The sequence below is a fragment of the Humulus lupulus genome, chromosome 4 (genome assembly GCF_963169125.1).
Source record: "Humulus lupulus chromosome 4, drHumLupu1.1, whole genome shotgun sequence".
Taxonomy (NCBI): Eukaryota; Viridiplantae; Streptophyta; class Magnoliopsida; order Rosales; family Cannabaceae; genus Humulus; species Humulus lupulus.
In genome coordinates this window covers 230189715-230205137 of record NC_084796.1, presented here as the reverse complement: position 1 = coordinate 230205137, position 15423 = coordinate 230189715, and positions in this window count along the sequence as shown.

Sequence of the window (15423 nt, the reverse complement as noted above, 5' to 3'; positions counted from 1 at the left end):
TGGCGTTCCTCGGGCACATCATATCGAAGGACGGAGTTGCAGTAGATCCATCAAAGGTAGAGGCCGTGAAGGATTGGCCTAGACCAAAGAACGCGTCAGAGGTAAGAAGCTCCTTAGGGCTAGCAGGTTATTATAGGAAGTTTGTAGAGGGATTTTCTAAGATAGCCACTCCACTCACCAACCTGACCCGGAAGCAACAAAAGTTTAACTGGAATGATAAGTGTGAGGAAAGCTTCTAGTTGCTTAAGGATAAACTTTGCTCAACACCAGTACTTAGTGTACCGACACCCAACGATAAGTTCGTTGTCTACTGTGATGCATCAAAGCTAGGATTGGGATGCGTGCTGATGCAAAACGACAAGGTGATAGCCTATGCCTCACATCAATTAAAGGAGTATGAGCAATGCTATCCAACTCACGATATGGAGTTGGCAGCGGTGGTCTTTGCGTTAAAAATCTGGCGCCATTATCTTTATGGAGAACGGTGCGAGATATATACGGACCACAAGAGTTTAAAATACTTCTTTACGTAGAAGGAGCTTAACATGAAGCAGCGCAGGTGGTTAGAATTAGTCAAGGATTACGACTGCGAAATCTTATACCACCCAGGGAAGGCGAACGTAGTTGCCGATGCGCTTAGTAGGAAAAGCTATGGGAATTTAGCAGCCTTATCCGGAATAGAAAAGCCGCTACAGCAGGAGCTTATCAGTGCCGGAATAGAAGTGGTTGTAGGCAAGCTGGCTAATTTGTCTATCCAATCGAATTTCTTAGAGGATATACGAATTGGTCAGGGACATGACGACACACTAGCAGCACACATGGATGCAGTCAGAGAAGGCAAGAATACCGATTTTTCAATATCTAGCCAAGGCTTATTGAGATATAAGGATCGGGTATGCGTGCCAAATGATCAAAGTATTAAGAAGACAATTCTGGAAGAAGCGCACAGCACCCCATACTTAGTTCATCCAGGGTCTACCAAGATGACTCATGACATCAAGGCAATCTATTGGTGGCCAGGGATGAAGAAGGGCATAGTGGAGTTTGTATCTAAGTGTCTGGTATGCCAGCAAGTGAAAGCGGAGCATCAGCGGCCTGCAGGTTTATTGCAACCACTTAGCGTGCCAGAATGGAAGTGGGACGACATAGCCATGGATTTCGTGACGAGTCTGCCAAAGACAAATAAGCAGCATGATTCCGCTTGGATAGTGATAGAAAGACTAACCAAGTCGGCTCATTTCCTGCCTGTTAAGACTTTTTACACGGCAGACCAATACGCGGAGATCTACATCCAAGAGATTGTATGGTTGCATGGAGTCCCCAAGACTATAGTGCCAGATAGAGGATCAGTATTTACGTCAAGATTTTGGAGAAGCTTACAGCAAGCCATGGGTACTAAGTTAAGCCTTAGTACAGCTTTCCATCCTCAGACAGATGGGCAGTCCGAGCGTACGATTCAGATCTTAGAGGATATGCTACGCGCGTGTATACTTGATTTCGGAGGATCGTGGAACAAGTACTTACCGCTGATCGAGTTCTCATACAACAACAGCTACCAGTCAACAATCGGGATGACACCTTATGAGTTGCTATATGGAAGAAGGTGCCGATCACCGTTGCACTGGGACGAGGTAGGAGAAAGGCAGCTTCTAGGGCCCGAGGCTGTTAGACAAGCTCAAGAAGCAGTTGTGCTTATTAGACAGCGTATGCTTGCTGCTCAAAGCCGTCAGAAAAGCTATGCGGATGCCAAGCGACGCGATGTGGAGTTCCAAGTCGGAGGTCAAGTCTTCCTAAAGATATCTGCTATGAAAGGTGTCAAGCGGTTCGGGACGAAAGGCAAGCTTAGTCCCCGATTCATAGGTCCTTTTGAGATATTGGACAAAGTGGGACCAGTTGCGTATAGACTAGCCCTACCGCCAACATTAGCCGATAGTCACAACGTCTTCCACATTTCGATGCTACGCAAATATGTGTCAGACCCCTCTCACGTCCTCAAGTACGATACGATAGCGCTCCAGAAAGACTTAAGTTACGAGGAACGACCGGTTAGCATCCTAGATAGAGGGATGAAGCAGTTACGGTCCAAGAGCTTTCCTATAGTCAAAGTCCTATGGAGCAATAGTTCTGAACGCGAGGCAACGTGGGAATTGGAGGAAGACATGCAAGGCCGGTATCCGAAATTATTTGGTAAGTAAATTTCGAGGACGAAATTCTTTTTAGTAGGGGAGAATTGTAGAGTCCAAGAACTTTACTTAGCTAATTATTTAGTAGTATTATAGTATGTATAGTATTATCTTTGTAACTGTGGATTTTTGGTTCAGACCGGGAATTATTTGGACACTCATAGTAGTACTTATAGATTTTCTAAGTTTAACCAATAGTTTAAGAATATTAAGTATAACTTAAGGTTTGATTATATGACTGATATTAAGGATAATATTTGTTATACTATAAGGTTTAGATATCAACCAATAGGATTTTAAGCACATGTTATGAATGGGTGATTAAGGATTAAGTATTTTTGAGGATTAAATTAAATAAGGGTAAAGTTTGAATGTTATAAGGTCAGTCAGCAGCTTTGAATACGTTGAGGGCTTAGTCAAGGCTGTTTACTCCATTCAAACTTAGCAAAAAATGTGTAATTTCGTGTTTAATTAATCAGCATGTGCCGATATATCGTAGCTATAAGGGGCGATATATTGCAACACGTAGATACGGAAAACACGAGACGATGCACGGTCGCCTCGGGCATACTGGCCCAGGCGATATATCGCCTACAGGGGGCGATATATCGCCTCCTTCAGCATAATTCAAATGTTTTTGAATTCTTTTTCCTTTCAGCCATTCAACTTCTTCATAAGTTCAGCATCTTTTGAACGAGTCTTCAGCCTCTGCTGAACGATTATTCAAATTATTTTCACCTAAAAAGCTATTATTTTTATTCAAGTAAAATCAAGATCCTTTCATTCCTAAACTCTATAAATAGGACCTAGTACCCAGCCATTATTCACCTTTTGCTCTAAGTTCAGAGGCTGTAAGTGCTAAGTGAGTGTGAGAGTATAAACACCTGGGTTTTGGGGAAATCATAAGCTTAAACATCATAAGCTTATCAAACACTTTGGGAAGTAATGTTCTATAGTATTTCGGTTGTGGTGTAGATTGGTCTTACAAGTCTTTGAGGTAAACCAAAACTCTAGTTCATTTGTTTTATGTTCCTTCTACTCAGTCTCCTAACCTCATTCTTATTTTGGTTAGGAAATCTAAGTTCTTGAGCACATAAGTTTTGGTAAGTGTGACTTTCAATGTTTTAGTCTTTCCATTCCTTTCATTTTCATCTCTTTTTCTTCATTAGACTCACCCTGTTATATATGGTTTTAGGAGTGTTCCAAAAGTCCCAACTCAGTCCACATATCCCAGTAACTTGGGTGAGGAAAATAGGATAGAATCTATATGTTTTATGCTTGTGTTATCTTATGTGATATGTTATGAAATATGTTATAAATATGTTATGAAATGTGTATGTTTGTAGGCTTGGGCATATGACCCATATGACTAACAAGACCCCAAAAAGATTATGGACATATGACCTACCTAGCTAGTAGGACCCCACTAATCTCATGGGCATATGACTTGTTTAGTCTATGGGACCCCAAGTAATAATGGCCATTATAATAAGTGTATGTAATACGTGTTATAATATGTCTTTATGTTTATTATGAAATTTTATGTTTATGACTGTGTTAGATTTTCCTTGCTGGGCATTAGGCTCATTCCTTTTTGTTTTATGTGCAGGAAAATAGCTTTAGAGGCGATCAGGTTCGTGGATGCTTGGGATTGTGTATCGATGGTGAATGGAGTCAAGGAGCCGAGCGTTATTTGGTTCGAGGATGTAGTTTTGTTTTATGTCTTTTTACATGTATTTTCCGCACTATTTATGTAATGTCTTTTTATTTTAAATTATGTTTTGTTTTTAAGACAATGAGATCCCATATCCTACTTATTTTATGAAAGTAACTCTATTTCTACAAGTTTCCAATAAAGTATGGTATTTTCGCAAAAATGTAAGTTTTATGTATAGTTTCGTTAATGGTCCAAAAGTCTAGAGTAGTGGGTCATTACACAAACTGAGGTTTGTTTGTTTGTTGGCTATCCTAAAGGTACTCGGGGTGGTCTGTTTTATAGTCCAATTGACAAGAAAGTGTTTTCTTCCACAAACGCTACTTTTCTAGAAAACGAATACATGAAAAACTTTAAACCTTAGAGTAAAATAGTACTCGAAGAAAAGCAATTAGGAGGAAACGTTCAACCCATACTGATGCAAGTAGATGAGAACTTAGAAGAAGAACATACAGCTGGTCTAAGTCAGACAGTTATGGTGCCTCGTTGTAGTGGGAGGGTTTTTCGGAAACCTAAACGCTACAGAATGGATGGTGAAACTAATATGGTAGTAACCGACACTCGTAAGGATGATCCATTTTCCTTTAAATAGGCAATGGTTAGTTCTGAAAAAGGATTTGTGGCTCGAAGCCATGAACCGGGAAATGGAGTCCATGTACTCCAACTCCACTTGGGATCTTCTAGAAGCGCCAATGGACTTTAGGCCCATTGGGTGTAAGCGGATCTACAAGAAGAATAGAGGAGTTTATGGAATGGTCGAGACATATAAGGCTCGACTCGTGGCAAAGGGTTATGCCTAAAGAGACGTAGTTGACTATAAGCAAACTTTCTCTCCAGTAGCCATGTTAACATCAATTTGCATACTCATATCATATGTATGCCATGTTATTCTATCTTTCTATTATGTTTTTGGAAAAATAATAGGGAGCATGCATTTAAATTCCAAGATCCTATAGAGAGATTATCTCTTACTCCCAATATCTAACTACCATCGGGATATCCTTCAAGTATCATTGGAAAGTTTGAATAGTGAAGACTATATTCTTTTGTACTCTTAAGGTATCCTAGAATCCTCTCAGTAGCATTCCAATGCTTGATACTTTGATTGCTTGTAATATTCACTCTTGTGTAGTGAGCGATGTACATTAGGCTCCCTATTGGAGTTGCATATTCCAATTGAGCCACTTTTTTCCTTCATTCTTTTAAAACTTCAAGTTTGAATAGAACGGTGTATTTGCCTCTTTAATTTTGAGATGACTATATTTGTCAAGCATTTTCTCAACATAATGGGTTTGACTCAATACAAAACCCGCACTATTCTTTCTAACTTTGATACCTAGAATGGTATCGACCTCTCCAAGGTCCTTCTTCTTGAAGTTAGAAGATAGAAACCTCTTTGTTTATATTATTCATCTCATGTCATTACTCAAAATCAATGTATCATCTACATAAAAACACACTAAAACTCTATAGTCATCACAAGTCTTAGAGTATAAGAACTTGTCCTCCTTGTTGTGTCTAAATTCATTTGACACAATGACTTTATCAAACTTCTCATGCCATTGTTTTGGAGCTTCTTTCAAACCATATAAGGATTTGACAAGTTTTCACATTTTATGTTCATTTCCTTGAAGATCAAAACCCTCCGGTTGTTCCATATAGACTCCCTCCTCGAGATCCCTATTTAGGAATGCCGTTTCTACATCCATTTGGTGAAACATAAATGTTATGTACAGTTAATAAGGCAAACAAAAATCTAATAGAAGTAGTTCTTGCTACGGGCGCATATGTGTCAAAGTAATATATTCCCTCTTTTTGGTCTTAAATGTTTGAATGGTGCTATCGGTATGGTATTTCCTTCTAAATACCCATTTGCACCCAATCAATTTGGACCCCTTTGGAAGGTCAACAAATTCCCAAGTGTGGTCACACATAATTGAATACCTTATGCCTCATTCCAAAAAGCGGAGTGCCTTGAGGACATAGCTTCTTGAAAAGTTTTGGGATCATCCTCTAATTGAAGTACTATTGGATATTTCCAAGTGACTTCCTCATTATTTCCATCTATAAGGTATAATGTCTCTATTTGAGAACACTTACCACTTGATCCCTAATCTTTGAGCCTTTGGCTCCTTCCAGGAAATAAATGTTGCTCACCAACCATTTTTGGAGTCTCCTCTTGAGGCTCTCTAACTTGAGTTGGTTCTATTAACTTGTTGTCATCACATGACATGCTCTCAAAGAACTCAACCTGTATTGATTCAATTATCACATTAGACTCCAAGTCTAATAATCATTAACCTTACTAATTTGGGGCATAGCCCACAAATGCACATCTTATAGCCCTTGGACCCAGCTTAGTCCTTTTAGGATATGTGTTCTGTCAATAAGCAAAACACACCCAAACTTTAAGATAACCAATGTTTGGTTTCTTTCCCTTCCATAACTCATATGAAGATATATTGTTTTTCTTTATGAGAACACGATTCAAAATATGACAAGCGGATAGCAAGGCTTAACCCCACAAACTAAAACTCAATTTTGAATGTAATAACATAGGATTAATCATCTCAAGAAATGTTCTATTTTTCTTTTCCGCTATACCATTTTTTGTGGAGTACAAGGGGTGGTACATTCAAGTATTGTTCCATGCTCTTTACAAAACAAGTTGAAATCATTTGAAAAATATTTACCACCCCTATCACTTCTAAGCACTATTATTTTCCTTTCTAATTGATTTTCAACTTTCACTTTATTGGCTTTAACCACATTAAATTCTTCATCCTTATTCTTAAGTAAATATGCATATGTGAACCTAGAGAAATCATCTTTGAAAGTAATAAAATACATACTTCCTCCTCTAGTCAACATTCCATTTAGTTCACATAAATCACCATGTATCAAATCTAACAATTTAGAATTTCTTTCAACACTAGGAAAATGTTTCTTTACCATTTTAGCTTTAACATATAGTTCACATTTATCATGCTCAATATTATCACAATCAATCAATCCACATTTAATTGCTATTTTAATTGTGTAAAATCTTATATGCGCAAGTCTAACATGCCACAAAGTAATAGAATTTGAGTCAAGCATATTACAAGAAGAACTAGAGGCTTTATTATTCATATTGTCAATAGATGTACAAAGTTTGAACATTCCATCACAAGCATATCCCTTCCCCACAAATACATTTCCCTTTGACAATGTAAGCTTGCCAGAATCTACCAAAACCTTGATTCCCAGTTTGCCAAGCAAATTGTCATTCACAAGGTTTCTACTCATTTCTGGTACATACAAGACATTAGTGAGTATAACCTTCTTGCGAAATGTGAAGAATACGTCTATTTTTCCCTTTCCTTCAACCTTGGACCTTTTCTCATTGCCCATTTGAATCTCATGTTCTTCCTTTGAAGCTTCAAAGGTTTTTAATAAAGATCTATCACAGGTAACATGAATGGTAGAACAAGTATCATACCACCACCCATTTACCTTTCCATGTATGACGTTGATTTCACCTAGTGTTGCAACTAGCTCTTCTTTGATTGAATTGATTCTTGCTTCATTGCTATGGTTCCTCTTCAACCTACAACCTTTAGTAAAGAGGCCATTCTTGCCACATACAAAGCAAGGTCCCTTGGAACTTTTGAATTGTCCTTCATTCTTCTTAGGCCTTAAGGGTTTTTTACCCTTGTCTTTATTCTTGCCAATTCCTTTGCCTTTGTTAGGAGGATTAACCACCAAATTGACTTTTTAAGTCTCTCCATTAGACTCGTCCTCATTCTTATCTCTAGAACGAGATTCCTCCTCAATCCTCAAATGTTTAAGGATTTCCTCCAATGAAATTTTCTCATTCTTGTGGATGATTTTCTTCCTATAACCCCTCCAAGATGGAGACAACTTTGCTATTATGACACCAACAAGGAATTGCTCCGACAAAAAAATATTGAGGGTAGATAGCTTATTCACAATTATTTGCAACTCATGTAATTGCGGAAGAAGGAGTTTCATATCATAAAACTTAAATTCCATTTATTGAGTGATAAGAAATTTCTTTGTACCTTCTTCTTACACTTTGTACTTTTTCTCTAAAGCTTCCCATATCTCCTTGGCGGTCTTTGTGTTGGTGTAGAGATCATACAACCGGTCCGATAGTGCATTGAGAATATCACCCCTACAAATCAACTCATCTTCTTCGTGTTTCTTCATTTTCTTGATGACTTCTTGAGTGTCATCCTCCTTGGTGGGTTCTATGGCTTTTAGATCCTTATCCAAGCCATAGAAAACTTTGAGAGTGGTTAGCAAGAACCTGATCTTATCTTGCCAATGAACAAAGTTAGTCCCATCGAATCTATCCAATCTCACAAACACTTGAGTCATGTATTTCAGACCGAAAATGAAGAATATTCTTCCATGATGATGTGTCTTAGATAATAGAGAATTAGAATGTTGGGGGAGAGTGAGATTACACCACCAAAAATTATGAATCTACACAAAAATATCCTTGAAAGAGGCTAACAAAAGATTGAGTTTGCATATGCAAACCCTAATTTGTAGAACAAACTTCTTGGATCTTCTTGAAGCTTCAAAACCTTGGTTAGAACACCACATTGAACTTATTCTTCTTCAACAAAACACAACCAAGACTTATACACGAGGAGTATTGTTGTCCTAATTCTCTATTTCCTAGCCCTTAATGGATGCTTTAGGACTTTCTAAGAGGAAATGAGAATTGAGATTGAACAAGCCTATAAACTCATAAAGACAAGCACTTTCTTTATGAGTTTCTTAGAGAATGCTTGAGATCTTGAAAGTCGGAGAGAGATTTGAGAGAGTGATCAAGTCTATCAAAACTGTATGAGAAATCTTTTATAGAGTAGGAACAATCATTAGTTCTAACCAATAGGATTAGAGCCTTAAAACACATTTTTCGAAGCTAAAACACGTCGCCTACTAGCATCCTTGAAAGCCTAGGGTTTCAGGCGATGCTATGCCTCAAGGGTGACGACGCAATGCCACCCTGACAAGTAAAAATGTTTGAAATTCACCCTAAACCCCTACAAATGCTCCCAAATTTTTTTGGCATCCTTAGAAACCTCAATGTATCACTTTGGACCCAAAAAGATAATTTTTAAGTGCCTACAATTTAAACTCAAATTTCACATCTTCACTATGTGAAATTACTAAGTGTTTTTCACCTAGCTTGTATAACAACATTTAGCCTTTGTATTTAACCTATCATAACATAAAGAACAATGTCAACCACAGAGGTCTGATCGACATGATGAACAGCCACAAAGAAAGAATAGGGATGAACAACGCCCCTGAAGTCCAAGATGCCTGGTCACTGATGAATATGTTTTGCCTAGTAAAGAACTAGGAAATCCTCCACTTAAGAACAAAAGGCAGCCTAATATAGGCTTTGCGGTCAGAGGTCCTCAAAGGCACAGAGATGCCCTAGGATCTAGTGACCAATGCAGACAACAAAGACCGCCATACGTATATCGAGATGGTCTTGGGCGACTGAAATGAAGGAGATAGTTATTATAGTCATACACGAACAAGACAGCCTCAATACTAGGACATATATGACCATGATGAAAAAGATTTATATTACTTCCAAGGTCAGAGAAGAGCCACTAGTTGCCAAGACGAGCCACACCGAGGATAGCAGGTGCCCCCCTTATTAATAATTGACCAAACAGTCAGAATGCTGGGGGTCGACCAAGAAGTTCTAATGTGTTTGATCAGCTAGGAAGAGAAGACAGATGAAGAAATGAAGACTTGAGGAATATGCTAAATGATCGAAGGGAAAGGCATGGTGAACATATCCATGTAGTCGCACCTGTCGTACCAACAACAGTATAAGCCTAGATAGACACATTGAATCAAGTTGTTCAACAACCGGCTGAAAACAAGACTTGTGACATAGACTATGATCAGAAAAAATGTACTCTATTCATAAGCATAATTGCTAATGCAAAAATTCTAAGCAAGTTTAAAATGTCTGTTATGCGTAGCTACATTGGAAAGGAAGACCTTGTGTCTCATGTCAATATGTTTGAGATTCAAATGGATATACAAAATCTATCCAATGATGCTCGATGTAGGGTCTTCCCCTCAACCCTGTTTGATCCTGCACAAGAGTGGTACTTAAAATTCCAACCAGATATGATCACTTCATGGAAAAATTTTGTTAAAGAATTTTATGGAGAGTTCTCTGCTACTTGTGTACACCAAATAGAGGAAAACTAGCTGGTCAATATAAGATAAAGGGACGATGAATCCTTAAAAGTATATATCCAGAGGTTCATGAGAGTAAATGCTTGTGCCAAATCTATTGGCGATGAGGGAAAATGATGGCTATAACAGCCAAAGTAAAGAGGAGATCCTCTCTATGGAGTAGTCTGGATAAGATTGTTATACGAAAACCAAAGAATTCCTCGATTGGGTAGAAAAATACATTAAGTTGGAAGACATTATAGAAAATGAAGGAAAGACAAAAAAGGTAGTAGCAGATAAGAAGATGGATCAGGCCAAAGCTGGTGATATCTCAAACAAATCTAACATTGGTAGAAGGGGGAAATAGAGAATAATGACTCTACTAATAATGATAACAAATGTTGTAGACCAACCAAGTTTGAGCAAAGATTTACCAACTACACATCTTTGGTTGAGAGTCAAGTAAATGTATATCAAGCCAATCATAAAACTGTGCCTTACAAGCGACCTACCCCAATACGAAGAGATATTTCAAAGAGGGATACAAATAAGTTATGTTGCTTTCGCAATGACTACAACCATGAAACAAACGAGTGTAACTAGTTGAATGCTGAAATTGAGTTCTTGATTGGATGAGGACATTTACGACGATATGTGAGAGCAGGAGTGGTCCCTCAACAAGATGCTTTTGGTGGCAACGAATAGGCTCAGGGACGCAAACATTCACCGGCGTTAAAGCTAGCCCCATTAGCAGGAACCACACTCACGATCTGCGGAGGACCACATCTGGCTATGACAGCGGCAAAGCATGAGAAAGATATGCTCGAATGCTACGTCAGTAGCAATAAACTGAAATGTTAATAGTCGAGGAGCAAACTGCCAAAAAGCCTTGGGTAGAAGGAAACTCAATAACCTTCTCTAGCAGGACTCACATCATGCCAGGTTCCTACCTAAAAATCAGCTAGTAATAGATGTCCAGGTAGCCAATATGATGGTGAAATGAATACTGGTCGATACATGGAGCTCAGTTAATATTTTGTACAAGATCTCATTGAAAAGAATGAAATTATCAGTTTAAAACCTGGCAACATGAATCAAACATTCTATGGTTTTATAGGTGAGGGACTAGCACCATCTGGCTTAATTAGACTCCCAGTTATTGCAAGGACAACACATGTGAACATGACAATACTGGAAACTTTTATTGTGGTCGATTGTCCTTCTGCTTACAATGCCATGATCGGGAGGCCCATACTGGTCGACCTTCAAGTAGTCACGTCTATATGGAATCTCACCATAAAATTCTTAACAAACACAAGAATATGATGTATTTTTTAAAATCTAAAGGAAGCTAGGGAGTTTTACAAAACCTCGACTACTAAAGTGAAGAAGGGTGGTGAGAGTACTAGTATAATATATGCAAGCAACTCTTTAATCAAAGATGCCAAGAAGAATGAGCACCAAGAAGAAAGTCTTACAAGTGTCAATTCAGACATTAACATCAAAGAGCCAAATGCTCAATCAGGTGGTCAGGTCACCAAATAAGATGTTGCTCAAAGTGAGGAAGAGGAGATTGATCCTCGCTTTGGGGATTTTGTTGAAGAAGTTGGGCCAAGGGAAGATTTCGAGGAGATAAAAATTGAGAAGGAAGACTGACCAAGATTGTCAAGGTTGGGAAAAATCTAGAAGATAAAGTATGAGAAAAATTGGCGGAGTTTCTAAGAAAGATTCATGATTTCTTTGCTCGGTTGCACAAAGACATGGTCAGTATCAGCCCAACCGTGATTAGCCATGTCCTAAATATTGATAAAAAAGTTCCCCCTAGTATAGCAAAAAAGAAGGATGCTCGATAAAGATAGATCGAGAGATTTAAAGAAAGAAGTTGAGAAGATGAAGGAGAAGCGATTCATTCATGTGAAATTTTATCCATCCTGGGTCTCCAATCTAGTACTTGTCCCTAAACCAAATGGTAAATGGCGAAGCTGTGTAGATTTTACAGACCTTAATAAAGGTTGCGGATTGTTTTCCATTACCCAGGATTGACCAGCTGGTCAACACAACATTGGGGCATGAAACGTTATCATTTATGGATGCTCATTTTGGGAACAACTAGATTAGTATGCATCCCCTGGATGAAGAACACACTAGCTTTCAAATAAACATTGGATTATATTGCTACAAGGTGATGCTATTTGGTTTAAAAAATGCAGTGTTATATATCAGGGACTAGTAAATCACATGTTTAAAGACCAAATTAGCAACATGGAATTGTATGTCAACAATAGGCTCGTAAAATAAAAGAATGTTAGGGGGCATGTAAATGATATCGAGGAGTGCTTCAAGATTCTTAAGAAATATCAAATGAAGCTCAATCCTTTCAAGTGTTCTTTTTGATTTGGTTCTGGAAAATTTCTTGGATTTATAGTCAATGCACAAGGAATAAAGGAAAATCCCAAAAAAAAATCCAAGCACTAATCAAGATGAAGTCACCAACCAGAACCAAAGATGTAGAGAGTTTAATTGAAAGAATTTCTACTCTCCGCATGTGTATATCAAAATCAACAGAAAAGTGTGTCTCATTTTTTAACATATTAAAAGGCAGCAAAAAATTTGAATGGACAGAGGAATGCGAGTAGGCCTTTCAAGCAATCAAGAAACATATGGTGCAACCTCTTTATCCAAACCATTTGATGGAGAGACTTTGTTCGTCTATTTAGCAATCACTAAGTACGTTGCTACTACAGTATTAGTAAGAGAAGAAAACAAAATCCAACATCTGATGTATTACATCAGCAAAAGGTTGGTAGGAGCAGAATCAAGATACCCAACAATTGAAAAATTAGCAAACTGTTTACTACTCACATCATCAAAGTTGTGACCTTATTTCAAAGCCCATCCAATAACTATTCTGACTGAACAACCCCTGAGATAGGTACTATAAAAACCTGAAGTAGTTGATTGCTTGCTAAAATAAGTTGTAGAGTTAGGTCAATTTGAGATCGCCTACCAGCAACGAGTAGCAATAAAAGGACAAGCACTTGCGGATTTTGTAGCCGAATACAAAGCCTTGCGAACTATCGAGCAGATCCCTACAATAGAAAAACTTTAAAAAGAGATCCCCTAAATGGAAACTATTCGTTGATGGTCTTTCAAACGAGCACAATTCTAGAGCAGGATTACTTTCAATCACACCAGAAGGACATTTCTTTCACTATGCACTCAGATTTGAGTTCATAACATCAAATAATGAAGAAAAGTATGAAGTGTTGCTCACTAAGATAAGATTAGCAAAATATGTTAATTCACGGTAACTCAAAATTTACAGTGATTCATAGTTGGTGGTAAATCAAATACTAGGAGACTATCAAGCACGTTGATTAAAAATGGTTGCATATCTACACAAATCTCAAGACTTGCTAGCGCAATTTGGGAAGTATTCCACACAACAAGTACCCCGCGACTAGAATTCGAATGCAGATGCTTTGGAAAAAGTAGCAGGTGAACAAGATGCTAACACACTCAAAATTATTCTAGTCGAACATCTAGCAACTCCTTGTATAAATGAAGAAGAATCTATGTAATGACCCAAAATTTCTATTAGGGCATAAGGGCCTTGATTAGTGTGACGGGAGGGCATAATTGGTATTTATGTAAATGAATGATTAAATGCATGATTATATGGCATGCATGATTAAATGAGTATATAGATATGATTGGATGCATGTTTATGAGTATTGAATATGTATGTGGGCCCTGTTTTGTTTTTAAGGGCATGTTTATAATTTTGGCCCGTTGAGGGTCTAAATGTAAATAATTGTGATAAATTGTTGAGACCACATTATTATGTGGATATATTTGCAGCTTGTGGCTCGAGGCGATCCTAGTGAGCGATTTAGCGAAAAAGTCACAGTGGGGATTTATACCCGGCTCGGGGTAAGCCTGGGGGTATTTCTGGTAATTTAGGATATATATTGGAGACTATTTGATATTGAGGAAAATAATTGGTGATTAGTTAGGTGTCGGGTTTAAGCGATAATTATTAGAGACACTCGAGGAATTAGCGGGAATTGGGAGCAATGACCAAAATGCCCTTAGAATGTTTTAAGGTTTAGATTTAATGGGAGGGCAATATGGTCATTTGGTCTAAAAGAGATAAGTCATTTGTAGCCTTATCAGACTTAGTGGAATGTTTAGAAACAAGGATAAGCTAAGGGAAAAGAAAAGAAGGAGGAAAGAAAGAAAGAAGGAAAAACATGGGTCTCTTTCTCTCTGTCGGTTTGGCCATTTTCACCATTTCTTAAGGATTTTTGGAGTTGGAATCTCAGGGAGGGCCTAAGAAAAGACTTGAGTTTATGATCCTTGAGGTGGCTAGAGGTTCAACTATTAGTTATACTCAATTCAGGTAAAATTTTCAGAGTTTAGTCTGAACTTTCTAACTTTGAGGAAATTGATTTTGATTTTGATTTTGAACTTTGAATAAAAATTAAAGGAATTTGAGCTTTGGGAATTGAGGAGCTTAAGGCTAGAGGGGCATGGTGATAACCTAAGGTCAAATTTCTCCATCGAAGGTAACCATTTCTTGCTTTGAAGTTCTGAGTTTCTATTGAGCTTTTGAGCTTCAAGCTCAAGCATAGCTTTTTCTTTGTTTTGGGGTGCATGTAGCTATGTTCTATATGGTTGGGCTATATGGGGTGAGATGTAGATGATGGTAGGCTCAATTTGGTGTATGGTTGAAGTTTGGAGGGGTTTTGGAGAGTTTTTGGCTCGAGGAAATTCGAAGGAGAAAATCAGCGTGATGTTGGTGTTGTAACTAGCACAGTAGCGCTAGCCTTAGGGCACTACAGCACTAGGCTTGAGTGTCTGGGGGATTTTCTCCTCTGTTTGTAGCGCTATAGCGCCCCTTTTGTGGTGCTACCCTGTTTTCAGAAGTGGGTTTTTGAATTATTTCGTTAGGTTTTTGCCCGGGGGTTCGGGGTTCGTTTCCACCACCCCATTTGGTGAAATTAGGGCTTCCCGAGGGCTCAGGATTGGTCCCGAGGTTAGGTTTTGGAATTGAAGTTTAGTGATGGTTCTAATTTATGGCTGTGACTAGGTGTACGCTAGGGCTCAGACGGGATCGTGCTTGAAGGTTGATTTCACTATTCAAGCTATTGGGATCAAAGGTAAGAAAACTGCACCTGTTTATGTGGATAGGTTGGGACTAAGTGTTCCCTATATTTGTATGCACTGTTATATGATTTTCATAAACCATGTGAATATGTTGGGCTAAGAGCTTCCTATATTTGTCTAATGTCATGAGAT